The sequence below is a fragment of the Miscanthus floridulus genome, chromosome 4, assembly GCF_019320115.1.
Source record: "Miscanthus floridulus cultivar M001 chromosome 4, ASM1932011v1, whole genome shotgun sequence".
Lineage (NCBI taxonomy): Eukaryota > Viridiplantae > Streptophyta > Magnoliopsida > Poales > Poaceae > Miscanthus > Miscanthus floridulus.
Window position 1 is genome coordinate 21560800 of NC_089583.1, and position 22466 is coordinate 21583265.

Below are 22466 nucleotides of genomic sequence, written 5' to 3' on the forward strand. Positions count from 1 at the left end.
GAAGCGGCCTTGAGCTCACAACACAGAAATGTTGTAACGCTTAGAAACACGAACAACGGTCTGCAACCGGATTTGTGTAATGACCAAATGGGCCAAGAGGGAGGTTGAATTAGGCTCCATAAAATTCAAAGCAACAACCTTAACCTATGCAAAATATAAACCTCCATAACATGGTGGCACCTAAGTTTTGCTACAAAAGGACACTAGGTAATCCTTAGGGCTATCAATCTAAATAAGACCTTAGCAAAATTCACACTAAGAGTATTATCCTTAGAATAGAAGTAAGAATGAAACCAATGCTAAGCACTCTAAAGGGACCGTGACACCTAAGAGGGGGGAGGGGGGGGTTTAAATTAGGTCACATGTTCTATCTAGATGTATTGTACCCTAGGTTCAAAACCTATCAACTAACCTAGCAAACTAGACTAGGAAGGTAAAAGCAAACAACCAAGGAATGCAAGAAAGTAATTGTAGAATAACTATAAAACATTAGGTTGGCATCAAGACTATCCTTAAGTACTTACTAGGTACTCAAGCCCTTGGGTTGTGATTATAGAAGAACTAAGACCAAACCATGGTGGGGGTATGTGGATGTTGGCTATATGTCTGACTCTAAGTGCATTTAGCTTTTTAGTGGGTTTTGGTTGATTAAACAATAACACGATTAAAGGTCTAACAAGTTTGCTAAGTTTTGAAAGCAAACTTGAGATATGAATTGTTTGTATCATTTAAAGTGTATCAAAGGTTCAATAATAAAAGCAAACTTGAAAGCCAGAATGATGTATTGTTGCGAAGTCAATACTAGTTCAATCAGAAGACAAAAATGCAAATGGAATTATTGAAAGAGCTTATACTTTGTGGGTTATCTGAGACATAAGATCTTGCATATGGAATGGTCTCAATTAAAGAGGTTACTCAAGGAAATCAATAATAACAAAGATGGATTTCATTATATGGATTTCATTGTATGCTTAATGTAGATTCAAATCATTGTCTTACTTGGGATGGCTTGAAAGGGTGGAAGATAGCGGCTTTGAAAGACCAAACAAGGGTGAACGGCAAGCGATGACTTGGGCACCGAAGGACCAAGGCTATGGTAAATAAGAGCATACTTGCATTGAGTCTTGTCACTAATCAAGCTATGAAAGTTATATAGTGAGGAGAATCAAATCATTGTAGGATCATTTGAAGAGGTGACTTGATGCCATTGATTAAACTCATATGAATGGAGTTGGATCAAGTCACATGCTCAAGATAGGCTATGCTCAAGAAAAAATGAAGATGAACATCTTGGCACCCTCTAGGGATGAAGATTACAAGATATGGCATTGATCGAAGAAGTAAAGCTCAAGAGGTTTGAATTCATTTCTATTAAGAGAGATGCAACATGATGATAGTTGATTGTCTAAAGTGCTCAAGACAACCCATGTGAGAATTGAGTGAGAGAGTGAAAGATCCTAAATGGCTAGAGGGGGTGAATATCTTATAAAAATTCTCTACAAATACACTAGAGCAAGTGGTTAGTAACCTAAATGGCGAAATGCAATTTTGCTCTAGCTCTACAAGGGTTGCAAGCCACCTATACCAACAATTCTAGTTGCTATGATCTCTAGGTTCACACAAAGGCTAAGTCACTACTTGCTAAGCTAGTGAGCTCTCAAAGACTAACTAAAGAGCCTCTCTAACCAAACTAACAAGCTCTCAAAGACTAACTACACTAAAGAGCTTGACTAGGCAAGAATGTAAACAATGTAAATACAAGAGAGAGTGTCAGAAGATTATACTGTCGTGGCAAGAGAGATGAACCAATCAATGAATGCCCAATCAATCAACGGGAGAAATCCAAGAGACAAGTGACACACAATTTTTCTCCCGAGGTTCACGTGCTTACCGACATGCTAGTCCCCGCAATGTAGCGGATGATCCTCTTCACAGCCTGCTGGTGCTCCGTCGTCGGTCGCTGCACGAACCGACTAACGTAGTTGACGGAGAATGCCAAGTCCGGCCGTGTGTGGGCGAGGTAGCGAAGGCTCCCCACAAGACGCTGGTACTGCGTAGCGTCCACCTCCTCCATCGTGCTGTCGCGGCTTAGCTTCAGCCTCTCCTCCATCGGAGTGAGAGCTGGGTTGCAGTCGGTGAGCCCAGCTAGCTCAATGACGCGCTTGGCGTAGGCGGTCTGTCGAAGCGTGATCCCAGAGTCATCCTGGTGCACCTCGATTCCCAGGTAGAAGGAGAGAGGCCCCACGTCACTCATCTGGAAGGTGGCCTTCATCTCTTCCTTGAATGCCGCCACCTCCGCATCCTTGGTGCCGGTGATCACCAAGTCGTCGACGTAGACACCCACTAGTAGGGCATTTCCTCCATTGCCCCGTCGGTAGATGGCCGCCTCGTGCGGGCTTTGCTCGAAGCCCATCCCCTTTAGCGTGGAATCCAACTTGGCATTCCACGCCCTCGGTGCTTGCCGCAAGCCATAGAGGGCCTTGCGCAGGCAGAGCACCTTGCCCTCCTTGCCGGGGATTGCAAATCCCGGCGGCTGGTGCACGTAGACCTCCTCCTTCAAGTCGCCGTTAAGGAACGCCGACTTGACGTCCATGTGATGAACACGCTAGCCCTCCTGGACAGCTAGCGCAAGGAGGAGTCGCACGGACTCCATCCGTGCCACGGGAGCAAAGGCGTCGTCGAAGTCGACCCCCTCCTGCTGCATGAAACCTCGTGCCACCAAGCGAGCCTTGTGCTTGACGATGGCGCTGGCTTCATCCCTCTTCAGCTTGTACACCCACTTAAGGGTGATCGCGCGGTGGCCACGAGGAAGGTCAGCAAGCTCCCAGGTGCGGTTCTTCTCAACCGCATCCATCTCCAACTGCATCGCGGCACGCCATGCCGCGTGTCTCTCGGCCTCTACGAACGACCAAGGCTCGTCGTCGTCACATGCAAGGTGCAACTGCGCCTCCAGGTCCTCTAGGTCGTGAGGCACCAGTCCCGGCACTAACTGGTCGCCGAGAAGGTTCTCCATCGTACGGTACCGCAACGGCTCGCCGTCGTGGTACGCGTCGATGCGCTCCTCGTCGTGAGAGAGCGGAGTAGCGAGCTCAACCGGGCTATGCTCGACACGAGCTGGTGTTGGAGTAGACGTGCCCGGAGAGGTGCCTGTCAGTGTTGGAGTGCATGGCGTTGCTGGCTATGGTGAAGCCGACGAAGAACTCATCGCAGCCGAGGTCCTGGCTAGAGAGCGTGGAGCTGTCGGCGTAGCAGGTGCCGGGGTCGGTGGAGGCTCGGGGACTGGGGTAGACGCGCTCGTCGAAGAAGAGCTGCCTACTCCCCCAGCTCCCTTGAAGTGGACGTACTCGACAGTGAAGTCGTCGTACGTCGGAGCCGAGCCATCGTCCACCGCCTTGTCCCACGCCCATCCTCGCCCTTCGTCGAACACAATGTCGCGCGCCGTGCGCACACGCTGTGTCTTCGGGTCGAGGATGCGGTAGGCCTTCGAGCCCTCTGCGTAGCCGATGAACACTCTCGGAGTGCTCCTATCATCGAGCTTGCAGATGTGGCCAAGCTCCTTGGCGAACGCGAGGCAGCCGAAGACCCGCAAGTGGGAGACCGCCGGCTTGCGCCCATGCCAAGCCTCGTACGGCGTCCTGCCGTCGAGCGCCTTGGTAGGCGAGCGGTTGAGGATGTAGACGGCCGTCACCACCACCTCTCCCCAGAAGACAGCCGGCATCCCCCTCTGCTCGAGGAGGGCCCGAGCCATCCCCACAACCGTCTGGTTGCGCCGCTCGACGACGCCGTTCTGCTACGAGCTGTACAGCGTGGAGTAGTGGCGCTGAATGCCCTCGTCAGCGTAGTACGACGCGAATTCAGCCGCTGTGAATTCGCCGCCATTGTCGGTGCGCAGCACGCGCAGCTTGCGGCCGCACTCCGCCTCCGCAGCAGCCTGTGCGCATCTGATGGCATCCGCAGCCTCTCCCTTGCTACCGAGGACCATCACCCACATGTAGCGGGAGAGGTCGTCGACGAGCAGCAGGAAGTAGCGTCGTCCTCCCGGTGTGGCTGGTGTCACTAGGCCACACAAGTCCCCGTGCACGAGCTTGAGCCTCTCCTTGGCTCGAAAGCTCGCCCGCTGGGGAAAGGGGAGTCGCCTCTGCTTCGTCAACATGCAGACGTCACAGAGCTGCTCCATATGGTCGAGGCACGGCAGGCCTCGCACCATCTCCGTGGCACTAAGCCGCTTCAGGGCCTCAAAGTGAAGGTGCCCGAAACGCTCGTGCCACTGCCATGCCTCGTCGTCCCGACGAGCAACGAGACAGAGGGGTTGTGCCACCTGCACGTTAAGGACGTAGAGTCGATTTGCGCTTCTGGATACCTTGGCAAGAAGGCGACGACGACGATCCCAAATCCTCATGACTTCGTCCTCAACCACCACGCGCGAACCGTTCTCATCCAGCTGTCCCAAGCTGATGATGGAGTTCCTCAACGCGGGGATGTAGTAGACTCCGGTGAGCAGCCTGTGCTCACCAGACACGGCGGTGAAGATGATGGAGCCGACGCCCTTGATCTCCATGCCGGAGGCATCCCCAAACTTAACGGAGCCTCGGACGCTAGAGTCAAGCTCGGTGAAGAACTCCCGTCGACCGGTCATGTGATGGGTGGCGCCGGTGTCGAGGCACCACCCGTCAGTCTTGTCGTTGCCGGAGCTATCGCCGAGGAGGGCGTGTGCTTTTGGCTCGTCAAGGTGGAGGAGAGCCGCTGCGGCCGGTGCCGCTGGAGGTAGCTCGATGCTGGCATGTGCCATGAACAGAGCCGGCTCCTCCTCCTCCGCTTGTGCGACGTGGGCCTGGCCGCGTCGTGGCTGTCGACAGTCCTTGGCCCAATGGCCAAGCTGGCCACAGTTGCGGTAGGCGTCGTCTCGTGCCGGCTTGTGCCTGCCGACGGCACCGCCCTGGGCGCCTTCGCGGGCATCACCCTCGGCACGTCCTCGCGCCCCGGCCTGGGCGTCTCTGCGCGCCTTGCGCGGCTTGCCACGCTTTCGGCCGCCTGTCGCAGAAGAAGGCTCCCCCTTCCTCCGGTCACCTTGGCTGGCAAGCCACTGCTCCCGAGTGAGAAGGAGCTTCCCGCCAGTGGTGATGGGCCCCGAGAGGGACTGTGGCTCATCGCTGTCGACAACCTTGAGGCGACCTATCGCCTCCTCGATCGACATCGTGGAGAGATCTAGCAGAGACTCGATCGAGCGAGCCATCTGCTTGTACTTCTCGGGGACACAGCGGAAGAGCTTTTCGACAGCTCTCTCCTCGCCGTAGGTGTCGTCGCCAAACTGCACCATCTTCTGCAACAAAGTGTTGAGACGGAGAGCAAAGTCATCAACGTCCTCACCTGGCTTGAAGGCCAGGTTCTCCCACTCCTTGCGAAGTGCCTGCAGTGTGGACTTGCGGGCGCGGTCGCTGCCGATGCGTGCCGCAGCGATGGCGTCCCAAGCCTCCTTGGCAGTCCGCTTGCTGGTAAGCGAGAACTGCATCTCGGGTGGGACTGCAGCGATGAGAGCATCCAGCGCCCGTCGATCTAGGTCGTAGTCGGCGTCGCCGTACCGGACTGCCTCCCACATGTGCCGCACCTGGAGCTTTACCCTCATCACCGTAGCCCACTCGACGTAGTTGGTCTTGGTGAGGGTAGGCCACCCACCGCCGGGATCGATGTCCCTGACAACAGCCTGGAGCCCGTGGTAACCACGGTACCGATCCGGGGAGAGAGAGCCACGCTGCCTGTGAAGGCCGCGCTCTCCATCGACCCGTCGGTACCGATCCGGGGAGAGAGAGCCACGCTGCCTGTGAAGGCCGCGCTCTCCATCGACCCGTCCGCCACCGTTGCCGTGCGCGCCTCCTCCAGGAGCGCCGCCGCTGTGCGCGCCTCCTCCAGGAGCGCCGTCGGCGCGTCCGCGCCTGTCTGGGCTGCCGCCGCGCTCGTGGGCGTGCGCGGCTGCCCCAGGAGCACCACCGCCGTGCGTGCCTCCTCCAGGAGCGCCGCCAGCGCGTCCGCGCTTGTCTGGGCTGCCGCCACGCTCGTGGACGTGCGCGGCTGCCCACTGTGCCGCCCGTGCTCGCGCTGCCTCCCTCTCTAGCAGCTCGAGGTCCGCGTCGGCGGTGTCGTCAGCGGAAATGGAGCTGCCGATGCTGCCGCGCAGAGCCTCGACCTCCGCCGCCGCCGCACGCGCTGCATTCGCCGCCGCCGCTGCTTCCGCCTCCGCTCTGGCTACTGCCAGCTCCGTCGCTGCCAGCCTCGACGCCCTTGTCGCCGCCGCAGCGGTCTCTGCCGCCGCTCGCTCGCGTTCCTCTGCCGCGGCAAGTTCGGCCTCCTGCCGACGCCGCGTGCTCGAGGCGACCGAGCGCTGAGACTGCCCTACGGACATGACGCGCTACCGGGGGGCTGCTGCGTGGGGAGAGAGCTGCTTCAGACGAGCCGGGGGAGGAGTGAACAGGAGCGGCCGGAGGAGCTGGTGCTGCCAACAGCTGGGGCTGTTGTGGGGCTGGGAGAGAAGATGAGCAAGAGATGCTCAGGCTACAGGATAATACGGCTCTGATACCAGTTGTTAGTCGCTGAATTCTCACTCTTGGTAGTAGGAGAATTCTTACTCTCATCGAGAGAGGATGACATTAGGAGTTGGGGCAATTTTCTTGTCTATTTCTCACACAAGCTCACACAAATGCCATACCAACCTGAGGGGTTGGGGTTACATATTTATAGGCTGCTAGCCAGCCAAGCATATGCCAAGATGCTAGTCTAAGATGCTAATATGCTGTCCTAGCTAAGATGCTGTCCTCTAGTCTAAGATGCTGTCCTCTAAGATGCTATCCTCTAGTCTAAGATGCTGTCCTAAAAACAGAAAAACAGCCACAAAGACCATGTGAGCAGCACAGCCCCACAAAGACCAACCACACATGAGACTTATCCATCACAGAGCAACTGGGGCTTGACCCTGGCGCTCTGTCATCCTCGTTACAGGCTATACTCCCTGCCCATTCCAATTATTCAATGGCTTAAGAAGCTAGTCTTTTATTCTTATGTTGTCAATTTGCACTGAACTTCTCTGGCATGTTTGGTCTAACGAATAGCTGGTGAGAGCAAATATATTTGCCATTGTTATTCCTGGAAGCGTTTCAGATGGTTCAGATGGCCATTCAAACCCTGCAGCACATATACTGATGCACTTCCCATCCAACCTTTGTCATATTTTTGAACTAAACGCTCTCCATAAAAGGCTAATGGATTAGCCTGTTTTAGACAGTTTCAGTTGCAGTTGCTGGAATATTGTACAAGTTATGCACCTCGATGCGCATTAAGATTAAGGTGATGTAGTGCTACATACGGATCACTCATTGGTCATTGCATTAGTTGAGGCTGACAGGGTTGCCATTTGGTCCTTTGAACGAGATGTCTAGGTTATATATCGCTAGCTTTGTATTGGGTGGTGTTAGTGTGATTATTCTTATTTGTTACCTTGAAATGTTTGGATTTTGGAACATGTGATGACTGGCCTCAGGTTGGTAGCAAATGTCCCTTATTTTAAGTCAGCTATGTGTACTATCTGTATCTATTTATTGAGAGCATGTTAACATGGACATGTAGTGGTCAGTTCTGGGATCTCCTATTGTTGTTGTCTTTAAATTCCTTCACAAAATGCTGCTATATTGCTGAACTGGTCATGACATTTCCCTCCCTTTGTCAGAATATTTCACCAAATATGAAGCTCTGGGGTGTTGTAATTGAGGTTAACCAGAAAGATATCGTGTTAAGTCTACCTGGTGGAATTAGAGGGTTTGTTCGCTCAGAGGATGTGTGCGACATTGCTTTGCAGGAAAATCGTAAGGTAGATATTTTCTTTTTAAGTAATCCATAATTGATATTTCTTTGTCAGTGATTTGCCATCTGGTGAACCAACTGATACTGTTCTTTTGCAGGATAGTGAGAACAGTTTATGTGCAGAAGTTGTTCATGTTGGTCAGCTTGTTCCTTGTATAGTCCTACGAGTTGACGATGATAAGAAAGAAGGAAAAGTAAACAGACGGGTTTGGCTATCATTGCGATTAAGCCTACTGTACAGGGGACTTTCCCTGGATGGCTTGCAGGAAGGAATGGTAATTTTTAATCACCCTAATCTGGATGTGCTTCATAAGCTGAGCTTTTGGGGCAGAGAAATATCAACTATGTATGGTTGTTTCATTGTGCACCTCTGTCCTTAATATTTTTATATTATAATTCACAACCATTCGAGTGTTTCGGTTCTTGATTAAATGATTTGATTATTCTACTGAAATTGTAAATGGAGCATGTTTTCTGAAGAAAAGTTGGGGCAAAAATTTACATGCAAAATCAGAATAACTGGTTAGAGCATGCACACAAGCTTGCTAATATCTGTAGGAGCATATACACCCAGAAAAGATCAGTATCCAGTTAAAGATCAGATCCAGTTTTATAGTGAAAAAAAATCCTAACAGGCTATTGGGAACATTCACCATTTTTAAATAAATCTCATTTCCTCCTCACCCCGTCCCATGAGACATGGTCACATGCACCTCCCTTCCCTCCCTCCCCCCTCCTGCCCTATTTGTGGAGTTTACCAGGTTTTTCAATAAATTATTGAGCTTATCTAACTAAATGTTTGTTTATAATAAATCGGTTGTTCCTTTGATAGCTATACTGACTACTGAGTCTACATATGTGGAGGTGTTAACAGTCTTGCAACTGTATCGAAAGCAAGGAGCTTGACAGGGCATGCTTGACTATATTGATTTTTTTGCTACCTGATTACTACTACTTGATCTGCAGTATGCTAGATTTACTTAACCTTTTCTTTGTAGGCCTGTTTTATGCTCCCTGCTATTTTTTTGACTTCCTAAAATCCTGGCTGTCGAACTTCCTAAAATTTGACAATTGATGCATTTAAAGCTATCGGGATTTGCTGTGTGAAAATTATATTACTAGAAATGCATCCACAAAAGTGTTATTTTATTATTATATATTGATGTAAATTTATAGAAGGTAGAGGCCAAAGTCACATCATAGGGACCATGAAATGTCAAAAGCATTCAAACAAAAAGAATGGAGGGAGTAGTTCCCATTGGAAACAGTTAGATTCTGAGTCAAATTTTTTATGTAATGGATGCACATGTATGCGTTTCATTAGGTACTTACTGCCCAAGTCAAAAGCACTGAGGACCATGGTTACATTCTTCATTTTGGAGTATCCTCCTTTAGCGGATTTATGCAAAAGGATGACAAAGGTACACTAAGCAATAAATTCATCAGATCATGAAATACTGGTGTTTCTTCATGACATATTTATATAACTGATTTCACTAGCTGATGTTCTAATAGCACATGCTCATATTAGACTGCGCTCCCTGATAACATATAAGTTTTGCCTAGCAATCTTGAAGTTCTTTCTATCTGTTTTAGTTCGGACTGGACTTCCTGTTCTAGCAGGCTTGGTAGCTTATGAGCTTGTGGTTATATTGTTTCATACAGTTTCAATATTCTAAACATACATTTTGTGCGAAAATACAAATGATCTGACCCTTCTCTCATATGCTTTCTTTTTGGTGTATTTATGCATAAAAACAGTTTAGTTCTTAGAGTTTCTTTTGTTGTCTTCATGTTTGTAGTTCATGCACTTTTATAAGGCATAGTGTGGAGTATATAAAATGATGTGGTGTTACTTATGTAACTTTAAGCTGCTCTCTATAGATTTATATGCTTGCTAGAAGGATAAACATTAGTGTTATTTGTCTTGCTTAATATGGGCCATATACTTGAAATCTGTTTGATCTCTCCCATTGCTAATGCTGATCGTGATATTCTTTCTAGGGAGGTACTCAGGGAGTTGTTTAACTGTTGTTCTCTTGTACAGAAAATGTGAAGATTGAGCGCCGACAACTGATGCAATGTGTTGTGAAGGCGATTGACAAAACTCGGGCTATTGTTCACTTGAGTTTTGATAAAGACTTGCTTTCTAAATCTATTGTATGGCAAATCACTATAAATGCTATTTAATATCTTCTTTATTTTGATTGGGACCTGACACCTCTAATTTGTGGTTTATTGTTGTTTTTGTATAGATTAAGGATCTGAAAGGCCTTTCTATTGATCATTTGATCCCTGGGATGATGGTTAATGCACGCGTCCATTCAGTTCTTGAAAATGGAGTCATGTTATCATTTCTTACTTATTTCAGTGGAACAGTAAGCTATTTTTCACAGACTAGACTCATTTTTGGCTTTACAGGAGCATTTGTATTTCATTTCACAGTGTGTTCCTTCTATTGTCAGGTTGATATTTTTAATTTGTTGAATTCCTTTCCCTCTGGTAATTGGAAAGATGATTACAGTAAGAATAAGAAGGTATTCACTATTTTCTTATTTTTTGTTGATATAATTGTTGTGTCTGTGGCTCCTACATTTTGCAACATCTCTGATAGTCTGATGTTTTTTTTTACGATATTGGATATCTGGAGTGATTTTCTGAGTACTTCCACTATAATTTACAGGTAAATGCTCGCATCCTGTTCGTTGATCCATCAACAAGAGCAGTTGGGCTTACATTGAACAAACATTTACTTCATCTTGAAGTACCCCCTATTGTAAGTTGTCTGTTTTGGCATGATAATCAGTTTGATGTATTATGTCCCCTTTATGCCTGTAAAGTTGGCCTCTGTAGAAAATAGAAGTGCTGTTATTTTATTCAGTTTTCTTTTTTGATTGGTAATTCTTCCTCATGCAGAATCTAAAAGCTGGAGATATCTACGATAAATCAAAGGTGCTGAGGGTAGATAAAAAGGCTGGTCTTTTTCTTGAAATACCTTCTCCAACTCCATCACCTGGATTTATTAGTGTATGTGAAACTGTAGTGAATATTTTATTAGTACTCATTGTTGAATGATGTGAAAGCTCTCACAAAGATGCTTCTTAATATGCTGATATTGTAACCTGATCCTCAGATACATGATGTGTCAGACAAGGATGCAAAAAACTTGGACAAGTTTAAGGAAGGCAGTAGCTTACGTGTCCGTATACTTGGAGTGCGGAATCTTGAAGGAGTTGCAATAGGCACCGTAAAAGTAATTACACCATGTCACTTATTTTTTTAAGCAATGGTATTCGTGAAAAGGAATGCTAGTGGCACACTTATACTATTGTGTCCTGATTTATTTCACTTGAATTTTTAATTTTCAACAAAGATACTGAGCAACTTTCTTTTATTTTATCTTTCATAGCTCATGTCACTTCATTTAACTTTTGGCATCGGTTTGGTGACTCATGCCTTTTGAATTTGTTGTGAACATGCATGTATATTATATCCATGTTTACATGGTAATATAGGAGTTGCAATAATGCAATCTGTTAATTGGTTTTCATATGGTTTAGAAGACTTGCACTGTTGTGAACATGCATATTTAGTATATGTCCATGTTTACATGATAATATAGGTTACTGATATTTGTTGAGTCAATTATTGCCTTAGGATCTCTATGCTTCTCTGTGTTTGCAGGACAGTGCTTTTGAAGGGTCTGTTTTCACTCATGATGATGTTAAACCTGGAATGTTAGTGAGAGCTAAGGTTGCTACTGTTGAGCCATTCGGTGCTATTGTACAGTTTTCAAGTGGTGTGAAAGCACTTTGCCCGCTTCCTCACATGTCAGAGTTGGAACATGTTGTGAAACCATCAAAGAAATTTAAGGTTGCTCATTTCCACTTCCAATTGTTTGATTTTTTTTTTGGGAAACTATGTTAAGAGATGTTGAATATGATGATGAATGAACTTTAACTTTGTTCTTTGTGTAGGTTGGAGCTGAGCTTCTTTTCCGTGTATTGGGCTGCAAATCCAAGAGAGTTACAGTGACATACAAGAAGTCTCTGGTACTTTGCTCTTACCTTAAGAATTTCTATGAATTCTAGGTATATATATACAACAGTACATGATATTGTTTTAAATCCTTCCTAGTTTTTCTCTAGCTTAGAATAATGAAGATAGAGCTCATATCCCTATTTATATGCATTCTTTGTTTTCTCTGAGACTGTCCAGTAGTATAACTATGGATCTATTTCAGGTGAAATCAAAACTTGATGTGCTAGCATCATATGCTGATGCAAAAATTGGTTTAGTGACTCATGGATGGATTACTAAAATTGAAAAGCACGGTTGCTTTGTAAAATTCTACAATGGAGTTCAGGGTTTTGTTAGCAGGTTAGTATCACCATTTCCTATTTCTGAAGCAGATCAGCTTGGTGTTGTAAATCAAATTAGATTTCTCTACAAACTTGTAGATAATCAATAGTGAAAGATGCACTTATTTACTTTTGAATTGTGTATCTGTCTCTGAGGGTTGCTGGTCTTGTGCTGTTCTTGGCACCATTATTTTAGTAAATAGATATTTCATCACAGTTTTATTTATATGATATGATTCTGAATCATCTGCTTTCTTGATTCTGGTAAATTGATACTAGATCTGACCTTGGATTAGAGGCTGGAACTGAAGCAGAAAATGTTTATCATGTTGGTCAAGTGGTCAAATGTAGAATTATCAATGTGATCCCTGCTTCAAGGAAACTAAATGTTAGTTTTGTCATATCCCATAATAGGTGAGTTCTCTACATGCTCTTTTGTTCTACTATTTTTATGTTCTATTAATAATCTGCCCTTATTTGACATGACGAGCTGTAATTGTTACCTTAATTTTTACATGTATTTTTTAGAATTTCTTTGAAGTTTATTGTTTCACTCATAGAGCATTTTCTGTCATTTTGCTTGTCATATTTTAACAAGAAAAAACAAGGATGGTGTTAGTTCTCTGCTATGTTTTTGAACTTGTACTGAATATCCAGAATTGTCATTTTCCTGATGTGTAGATTTATAATCTAACTTTTATCCTCTTTGCATTTGTTTTTGCCCCATGTAGGGTTATTCCAATAGACACTCCAAAGTTGGGTAGTATTGTCTCTGGTGTTGTGGAACGGCTTACTCCAGCAGCTGTTGTTGTCAGTGTAAATGGCTTCTCCAAGGGGACAATACTAAATGAACATTTGGCAGACCATCATGGTATATCCTCATCTGCTATATGATTTGCATGTAACCTATTGCATCAATAGTTTTCCCTTGTGGGTTCACACTCATATTCTTTGTTGCTGTTTATATTTCATATAACATTACTGCTCTACTGACCATGGTCTGTTTTTTCCTGTTAGGTCAAGCTGCTAAGGTGAAGAATTTGCTGAAACCTGGGCACGAGTTCAACCAACTTCTAGTTCTCGGTGAAGTCAACAAACTTCATTTGTTATCAATGCACTTTGAAAAAAACAGAACATCCCTTTTTTCTTCTGTTAATAAACATTTGACGCTTTGGACATTCATTACACAGTTATGTTATAAAAATGATAGCAAAAAAAGAATCTAAAGTCATTACGTCATGGCCAGTACAATTTTTCTTGAACCGATGGAGGATCGAGAATACACTTTCTAAACTGTTGTAATATCTAGAGGGAGTACCATACTACCATGTATAGTTTATGAACAATGTGCAGAATTTCACAATGGCAAGTAGGAAGTTCACTGTTTTGCATGCACACTTGTAGCTTATCATGGTCTGTACATGACCTCACGATACAATCAGTTGTTTGCACTGCTAATGATGATGCACCTTTTGTTGTCAGATGGATATTTGATCACATTGCTAACTTTTCCATCTGATTTTCTAATACCCTGTCTGCAGATATTGAAGGTCAAAATTTAGTTCTTTCGGCAAAGCACTCACTTATCAATTGCGCAAATGACATTCCTTCAGAGATATCGCAGATGCATCCTGGAGTTGTAGTTCATGTAATCTTTCTCTAGTTTTTTTTTTGCATAGCCTAAGATGAGCAACTCAGCTGACATTTATTTTATCTTAGGGTTACATCTGCAACATTATCGAAGCTGGTTGTTTCGTCCGTTTTCTCGGACATTTGACTGGTTTCTCTCCCAAGGACAAAGTAAGAAATTTTCAGCTCTGTCATTCTTTTTGTTGATTTGATTTGAAAAGAATGTCTATTTTTTCTTGTTTCACAAAGGCAGTTGATAGGCGGATAGAAAGGCTTTCTGATGCATTCTATGTTGGCCAGTCAGTTCGGAGTCATATACTCAGCGTATGCCATAATTGTTGGTATATATTTGTTGTCATCCTCTATTACTTGTGTTCTTCTAATTTTTTTTGTTCCTCCCCTTACAGATAAATGCAGAAACTGCTAGAGTAAAACTCGCACTTCAACAGTCAATGTGCTCCTCAACGGATTCTTCATTTATTCAAGGATACTTTCTTCTGGATCAGAAGGTTGTAATAAAACAATTACCTCTTACTCTATGTTGAATAGAAGTTTCCAAAACTTTATGGTACTCCATTCCAAATTAAGATGTTTTGGCTTCTCTAGATTCATAGCTTTTGCTATGCACTTAGATATAGTGTAAGTCTAAATACATAGCAAAAGCAATGTATCTAGAAAAACCAAAACGTCTTATAATTTGGAGTGGAGGGAGTAGCTTGTAATAATAGTGCTTCGATGTGTGGGCATGTGAGATTTTGTGGAACCTGCTAAGTAGTTACAGTTTTCTGGTGGGAATGTGGGGACATGTGTAACTCATGGCTATTTTCTTGTATTATGTTACTGTATGTAGTTGTCCGGATGCTACTTCCTTTTTTTTATGTGTACTCTCAGGGCATCTCGCTCATTTGCTGGCATATGTGATAGATGTGGCCTATTGGTCTCCTACAAGATAATCTAGGACGTGTGAGTTTGCTGTGGGTCTTCATGTAGGGTATTTTATTCAATAACTTTTAGCTTAGATCAAAATACCACTGCCAGTAACTCTGAAGATAAATTTCATATGTTGATATGCTTAAGCTTATTGATAATGATGTTTTAGCATGCACTTATCATTTGTGGCTACCTCTGATATAGATTGCAGCATTGAAGTACTCAAGCAATGATTGGGCTCACACTTTTGGCATTGGTAGCTTAGTTGAGGGGGAGGTGGGAGCAATAGAAGAATATGGTATTATCCTTAACTTCAAAGACCATCCGGATGTTGTTGGCTTAATCGAGCACCATCAACGTAAGTAATTTTGTCCTTTCATGCTATTAACTATCCAACCCGCAATCCTGCCAATTTTTATCTTTTTCTATTGTTGCAGTTGGTGGCAGTAGTGTGGAAGTGGGATCTTCTGTTAAGGGCCTTGTTTTGGATTTATCTGATGGAGTTGTTAACTTGTCCCTTAAACCAGAGCTAATTGGCAGTGTTAGAAATGTTGGAAAAAAGAAGGTAATGTTTGTAGCCTTGGTGTGAAGTTGTTAGTATACCTGGCCAGGCATGCCCTTGGTAGGTTATAACATTGTATCATATTGTAACAACTTTATCCGGATCTCAATCCCCATTTTTTTATTGTCACCTTTAGTAAGCACGATATGCAGTTTTTGAAACTATATATTCAATCTTTATTTCATGTATTATCATAACTTTACATTATATATCCTGTTTCACTTTAGAAACGCCAAAGGGCTGCAGTTGCAGAGTTGGAGCTTCATGAGGAAGTGAATGCAGTTGTGGAAATAATCAAAGAGAGCTATGTGGTGTGTAAATTACTCTCTTCATTGACCAATTTGTTTGTTGAATTGTAGGCTGATTGCAATTTACTTTTTTGTTGTTGTTTTGTTTAATCCAGGTCCTTTCCATCCCTGAGTACAATTACGCAATTGGTTTTGCACCACTGATGGATTACAACTCACAACTGCTTCCCCACCACCACTATGATAATGGACAACGGTAATATTTGGAAGTTTGCCCATTTTGATTCGAATTCTTGCCTTGTTACATACTTCTCCCGATGGGAAATATAAGAACATCAAAGTTTGTCATAGTCATAGGTCAACTCTTTTAACATTGATCATCAATATGTAAAATTTTATATAGATTGACAAGGGAAGATCAGCAATTCAGCATTACTAGATACATTGTAATCATTGTAATAGTTCTTTCATAATATGTTAATATATAAGCCTTTTCATTGAAGATAATTATTATGTATAAATATTACTACTCAAAGTTGAAAAAAAGTTTAAACTGTGTCAAACCTTTATGGACTTATATTTCCAACTGGACGAAATATCTGCTACTATTTGAGTACCCCTTACTGGAAGGCTTTGACATAAATGCTGTGGAAACTTGAACCTTTCTATTTGTACTAGATAGTGCAGAACAATGTCATAATTAATCTCTTGATATAAATTCATTTAGGGTTACAGGTTTATCACTTTATCAGTCTTGACATAAATTGATTTTGAATTGCAGCTTTATCACTACAGAAGAATGTTATAATTAGTCTATTGATATGGGCATCTAATGTATAAATGAGCTTTGCTCATGTGATCCCAGCTAATATTTGCTCGAGCTTGCAACTAAAGCAGGAACATGTGAGCAAAACAATAAAGAAGAATGATATTTTGTGTTAGAAAAGATTGTACTTTTCTTGAGTGCAGAACAATAAAGAAAAGTGATTTCTTATCTGGACTACGTTACCCTACTTGTTTTCTTATTTTTCTTTGTGTTTTATTTTTCTTTTTGAAGCATTACTGTGGTTGTTGGAAATATCCCAAGTTCTGATTCTTCTGGAAGACTTATCCTACTACCAAAAGCTTCAGGCTCAGTATTCTGCCCTCTCTGAATCTAAAAGGGCTAAGAAGAAATCATGGCTACAAAATTGGGTCACTTGTTGAAGCAGAGGTGCAATTATTTTCAATTATGATCCTAAAATTGGTAACTGTTATCATCTTCAATGTCTGCAAACTTTGCTTACACAAATCCTTTCTGGACATCAGATTATTGATATCAAGCCGCTTGAACTTCTACTGCAATTTGGTGGCAATCTTCATGGAAGAATCCATATTACTGAGGTGAACACCAGACATTGCTTGAGATGCCTTTCTTATAACAATATGTATTGGCTAATTACTAATTAGTGATACATTTCTCATAGGTTCTTGAAGAGGATTCTGATGAGCATCCCTTTAGTAAACTCAGAATAGGGCAAAAGCTTACTGCCAGAATTGTTGCAGAGGCTGAACCTTCTGGAAAGAGTGGCAAAAACTTCAAATGGGAATTGTCTATTAGGCCATGTATAGTCAAGGGTATGCTTTAATGTCTATTTTTAATTTGTCTATTCCATGATAAACAATCATCTCATATAGATCTTACAGCTTTGATTCAGTTCATCCATAGCTAAAATCCTATATGCCGACTGCTTTGCATTTTGTATACCTTTTGTGTTTCTTAATCTTTGAGATGGCTAACTTTGCTTATTGTTGGATCTTTTTTTTACTTGAAATTAAGCAGGAGAGTTTGAAGAATTAACTGCTCAAAAAGAACAAAAGCACACCACAAATGAGATTGTACGTGCTTATGTCGTCAAGGTGGATAAGGAATGGGTCTGGTTAACTGTATCAAGAAATGTTATGGCTCATTTATTTGTACTTGATAGTTCTTCTGAGCCCAGCGAACTGAAAGAATTCCAGCAGCGCTTTAGTGTAGGCCAAGCAGTGAAAGGCCGTGTTATCAATGTGAACCGGGAGAAAAGGTTACTTCGGTTGAAGGCACTTGATAACCAATGCACACAGCCGAATATAGATGAAATACAACAATCAAAGTTCTCTGTGTTTGAACAAACAAAACAAGGAGATATCATCGGTGGACGTGTTCAAAAAATTCTACCTGGTGTTGGTGGGCTTGTCGTTCAGATTGGAGCCTCATCTCCATGGGAGGGTTCATTATACTGAAATTGTTGACTCATGGGTGGCCGAACCATTGTCTGGATTCCATGAGGGCCAGTTTGTGAAGTGCAAGGTCCTGTCTGTGAGCCGCTCATCAGAAGGATCACTTCGAGTTGATCTTATCACTCCGTTCATCAAATCTGATCAGAGACTCTAACAACTCAGGACTAGTTGATGATCTGTAAGTGCTAGAGCTCATGTTTTTTTTTCATCAATTAAGGAACAATGCTCTTTTATGGTGTTCTCTTCCATTAAAAAACATAAATGGTACTCCAAACTGGCTTTGTGTATGAAGCATTAGCTCCAGATCTCTCCCTTTTGGGGGTAAAATCCTGAGCCACTACCACACAGCCAAGCAGGCCCTATGATTGTTGTTACATTGTCCAGAAAGTATATGTAGCATTCCCATTGTTATTTACATCATGTACCATTGTTGTTTCTTAGGGCAACCTGTACCTCCCGGATCGAAAAGATCAAGGATCTGCTTCCCGGAACTGAGATTAAGGTATTTTTCACAATTTTTTTTACTATTTTACTTTTATCTGAAGTTCTGTGCAATAAACATAATTTAACATGTGAATAAGACAAGTCTATAATTCAGGCATTATCTAAACATATATTGGATTTATCATTCATGAAAGACCAATCTGCTACTTGCCAACAAAAAAAAAAGCTGTAAATAGTGTTGGTGTCAACTCGCATAGTATAATTCTGGGTGGATTCCCTATATGCTGTACCAGAACATCTGTGTTTTTTACCTCTTGTCCAAAGGTTGCATGCAACTGATATTAAACTTTTTGTTTATACCTGTCAATTGTCATTGCTGAAGTTGTAGTATGCCATGAATTGAAGTTAGTTTTTTTTAGGGGAAATACAGTAGGGGAGTCCCCTACTGTGCATTTTATTAAAAAAAGAATGAAGAGAAAAGGAGTTACAGAAAAGGAAAACAAAACCTGTATATGTTTTTTTCTCGAACTAAAACCTGTATATATAGGTGAAAGGTGGAAAATAGCGGCATGTAACAGACAGCCAAGACAGAGAAAAAGAGCGCACAAGCTAGTGAATCGAGTTTAGCCAGTAAATATATTGAATTTAGTTTTTCGGTGAATATATTTGATAAATAAAGGCGTGTTTTTTTTACCATTTACTACTAGTGTATCTTCTGTAATGTGAAGTGACATGATTTGTTCTGCTAAAATTCTAGGGCTATGTGAAGAATGTTAATTCCTAAAGGATGTTTTATTATGCTTTCTCGAATGGTTGAGGCTAGGATTACTCTATCAAATTTGTCAGATGAGTATGTTGAAAATCCGCAGAAGGATTTCCCTGTTGGAATGCTTGTACATGGAAGGTGAGATCTTACCATTTTCAAATGCTCATATAAATTACAGATATGTTCTCCTGTGAAACTAACAAAAATCCTGCAGGGTCCTGTCTACGGACCCATCATCAGGGAGAGTTGAGGCATCACTTAGGAAGACCACTGGTTCCAAATTGGAAAAGCTGGATGATATTAGTTATAGTGATTTGCATGTTGGGGATATCATTGATGGCCAAGTTAAGCGGGTTGAATCCTTTGGATTATTCGTTACAATTCGGAGAAGTGAACTGGTACATTGTTATCACTAGACTCAGCCTTTTGAAATCATTGTGTATTCTGTTTTGTAAACTACTCTTTTGCAGGTTGGTCTGTGCCATGTATCAGAACTTTCTGATGAACCTGTCGTTGATATTAACTCTTGCTATAAAGCTGGTGATATGGTTAAAGCCAAAATTCTGAAGGTAAGGTTTATCTTTTTCAGGATTTTCATTTTGCCATTGCACGTTTTAAAATTCAGTTATTTTGTTTTAAAATAAAGATCGATGAGAAGCGGCATCGAGTATCACTTGGAATGAAGAAGTCGTACTTTGATTCTGATCTGACTGCTGACACAAATGATGATGAAGATGATGAAAGTGCTCTTATGGACATCAGTGTTGCCCCTCAGATGGTTGAATATCATAACAGAAGTTTAGTTCATCGCAAAGCAAAACCAATGGCTTCTGTGCCGCCTCTTCAGGTTTCCTTGGATGAATCTGAAGGTTCTGACCTAGAGGAGGATAATAATAATAAAGGTCTTGAAATTGCAAATGGAACTGAAGCAAATGCTAAAAAGAATGATAAACAATTAAAGAAGGAAGCAAGAAAACAAAGGTATTCAGACATTTGATTCTACTCTGTGACCTTATTTTGTTGACATATGCATCAAACTTTACATCCTTCTATGGTTTTCAACAGGGAACTAGAAATCAGTGCTATGGAGGAAAGGGCTTTGCAGGGAGATGTACCACAAACTCCAGATGATTTTGAGAAGTTGGTCAGGAGCTCCCCAAATAGTAGTTTTGTCTGGATAAAATATATGGCCACTTTGTTAGATCTTGCAGATGTTGAGAAAGCACGTGCAGTAGCTGAGAGGTCTGTCTGCTGCCCAAAACATTTGTTTTTAATATGGAAAAGATCTTTGGTGATAGGAAGTTGCTTTCTATCATCTTAATAGTGTTGATAGATTTGATTTGGTCTTGTGTTGGTTTCGTTTTCGAAGGATGTAGAATTTACTTGTTGAAACATCCTTTCAAAAATTTCCTTTTGTTTCTGTCAATTCAGATATGTGTTTGTCCTTTTTTCTGTTAGTTTATTTAAACTTTTTGAATGCATCACTTGTCATCATCTTTTACAACTCTCTCATGTTTTTAGGGCTTTAAAAACAATAATCCCCAGAGAAGAAGAGGAGAAACTTAATGTTTGGGTAGCATATTTCAATCTGGAAAATGAATACGGTAGTCCACGGGAGGTAAAGCTGAATAATGATGTATTTTGGGTTGCTGTGCTGTACTTGGATATACTGAGACACTTGATTGTGTACACCACAGGATGCTGTGAAAAAGGTATTCCAAAGAGCCTTGCAATATTGTGATCCCAAAAAGTTGCACTTGGCTCTTCTTGCGATGTACGAGAGGACCGAACAGTATGAACTTGCAGATGAACTTCTAGACAGAATGACCAAAAGGTTCAAAACTTCCTGCAAGGTTAGTACATATAAGGTTATGCCACATTCAGTATGCCCTATTCGTATCTAAGGGATCCTATTTGTGACCTGTATAATGTAACTGCAGATATGGTTATGCCGCATTCAGTTCGCCCTCAAGCAAGGCAAGGATGTTGAGTACATCAAATCCATTGTAAACCGTGTGCTTCTAAGTTTGCCACATAGGAAGCGCATAAAGTTCCTCTCGCAGACAGCTATTCTAGAATTCAAATGTGGGGTGCCTGAAGAAGGAAGATCCAGATTTGAACTAATATTGCGGGAGTACCCAAAAAGAACAGACCTTTGGAGTGTTTATCTTGACCAAGTAAGGAGCATTAAATTCATCAAAATGGCATCTGTACTTTTTATTCTTTCAAATTATGCAAGTTTGTTGACATACATTGACCTTTTGTAGGAAATCCGCCTTGGTGACATAGAAGTTATACGGGCATTGTTTGAGAGGGTGACTTGTCTTACCCTACCTCCAAAAAAGATGCAGGTATTGGCTCCTTTCTAATTGTTAGTATTTTGCTGCCTTATATGTATTGTGAAATACATGCATAAACTTCACTCAGTGATTCTGTCATCATGCTGCTTTCACTTCCTGTGTGTACTTGATTTCATATGAGTGAAATATCACCTATTTTGCTTTATGTTACATTTCTTTGTTAAAACTCAACCTTGAAATGGGCGTTGGCTTATTTCTTAGTTGTGTTTCTGTCTTGAAATCTAGCATCTTTGTTCCTTTTACTGTAACACTGACACAGATTGCTTGAATTAGTATTTGATTGATTGTTACTTGTTCCACTATGGTTTTGTGCTTCGCTATGTTTTTCTGGTAAAAAAATATAATAAGATGTCACTTGTTCTTTGGGACTTGATCTTTATGCTAAATGCTGTGTGCTTCACTGTCACAGTTCTTGTTCAAGAAGTACCTTAATTTCGAGAAGTCACTGGGTCAAGACAACGAAAGAATTCAGCTTGTGCAGCAGAAGGCAATTGAATATGTTCAGAGTTCACTGCCGTCACAAGACAACTCTTGAACTTCATGATACTTGATCTTTACCTTTGTGGCACATGGAGACGGAGATTGATAATCCCAAGGACAATCACATTTTTGCTCGTTACAGGAAGACAAGCTTAGGAAATGCCAGTCGTACAGTTGATGTGATCTCTTTCTATTTTTCCAACTCCTTTCTTCTATTTCATTCTTCTATACGCTGAATTAGTCTTGGTTGAGTTTACACAACGTGGTCCATACAGATCTATTTTTTTCTCTATAGATTAGTTTCCTTGTGATAGTTGATAGATAGATGTAACTTCCTATACACTATTTTCTTGCTAAACAAACAGATCGATCTTTTCCCTTGCAGCATGTGAAATTAGGCTTACTTTTAGCATGTGCGTACTGCTATCCTATTAGTGGAAGTAGCTTCCGTTATTATATTTTACATTTTACCCTTTTGGAAGAATTAGTAAGTACACGCTTGCCATCTAATAAATTTATTAAAGTAGTAAGCTATCTAACAGTTCTTGTACAAAATGATAGACATGCAAAAATCACTAC

The 22466-nt window shown here is 42.4% G+C and overlaps 1 pseudogene; it reads left to right on the forward strand.

The window, feature by feature from the left end:
* Nucleotides 1-4867: 4867 nt before the first annotated feature.
* On the forward strand, nt 4868-22267 carry LOC136548215 (rRNA biogenesis protein RRP5-like; annotated as a pseudogene).
* The last annotated feature ends 199 nt before the right edge of the window (nt 22268-22466 follow it).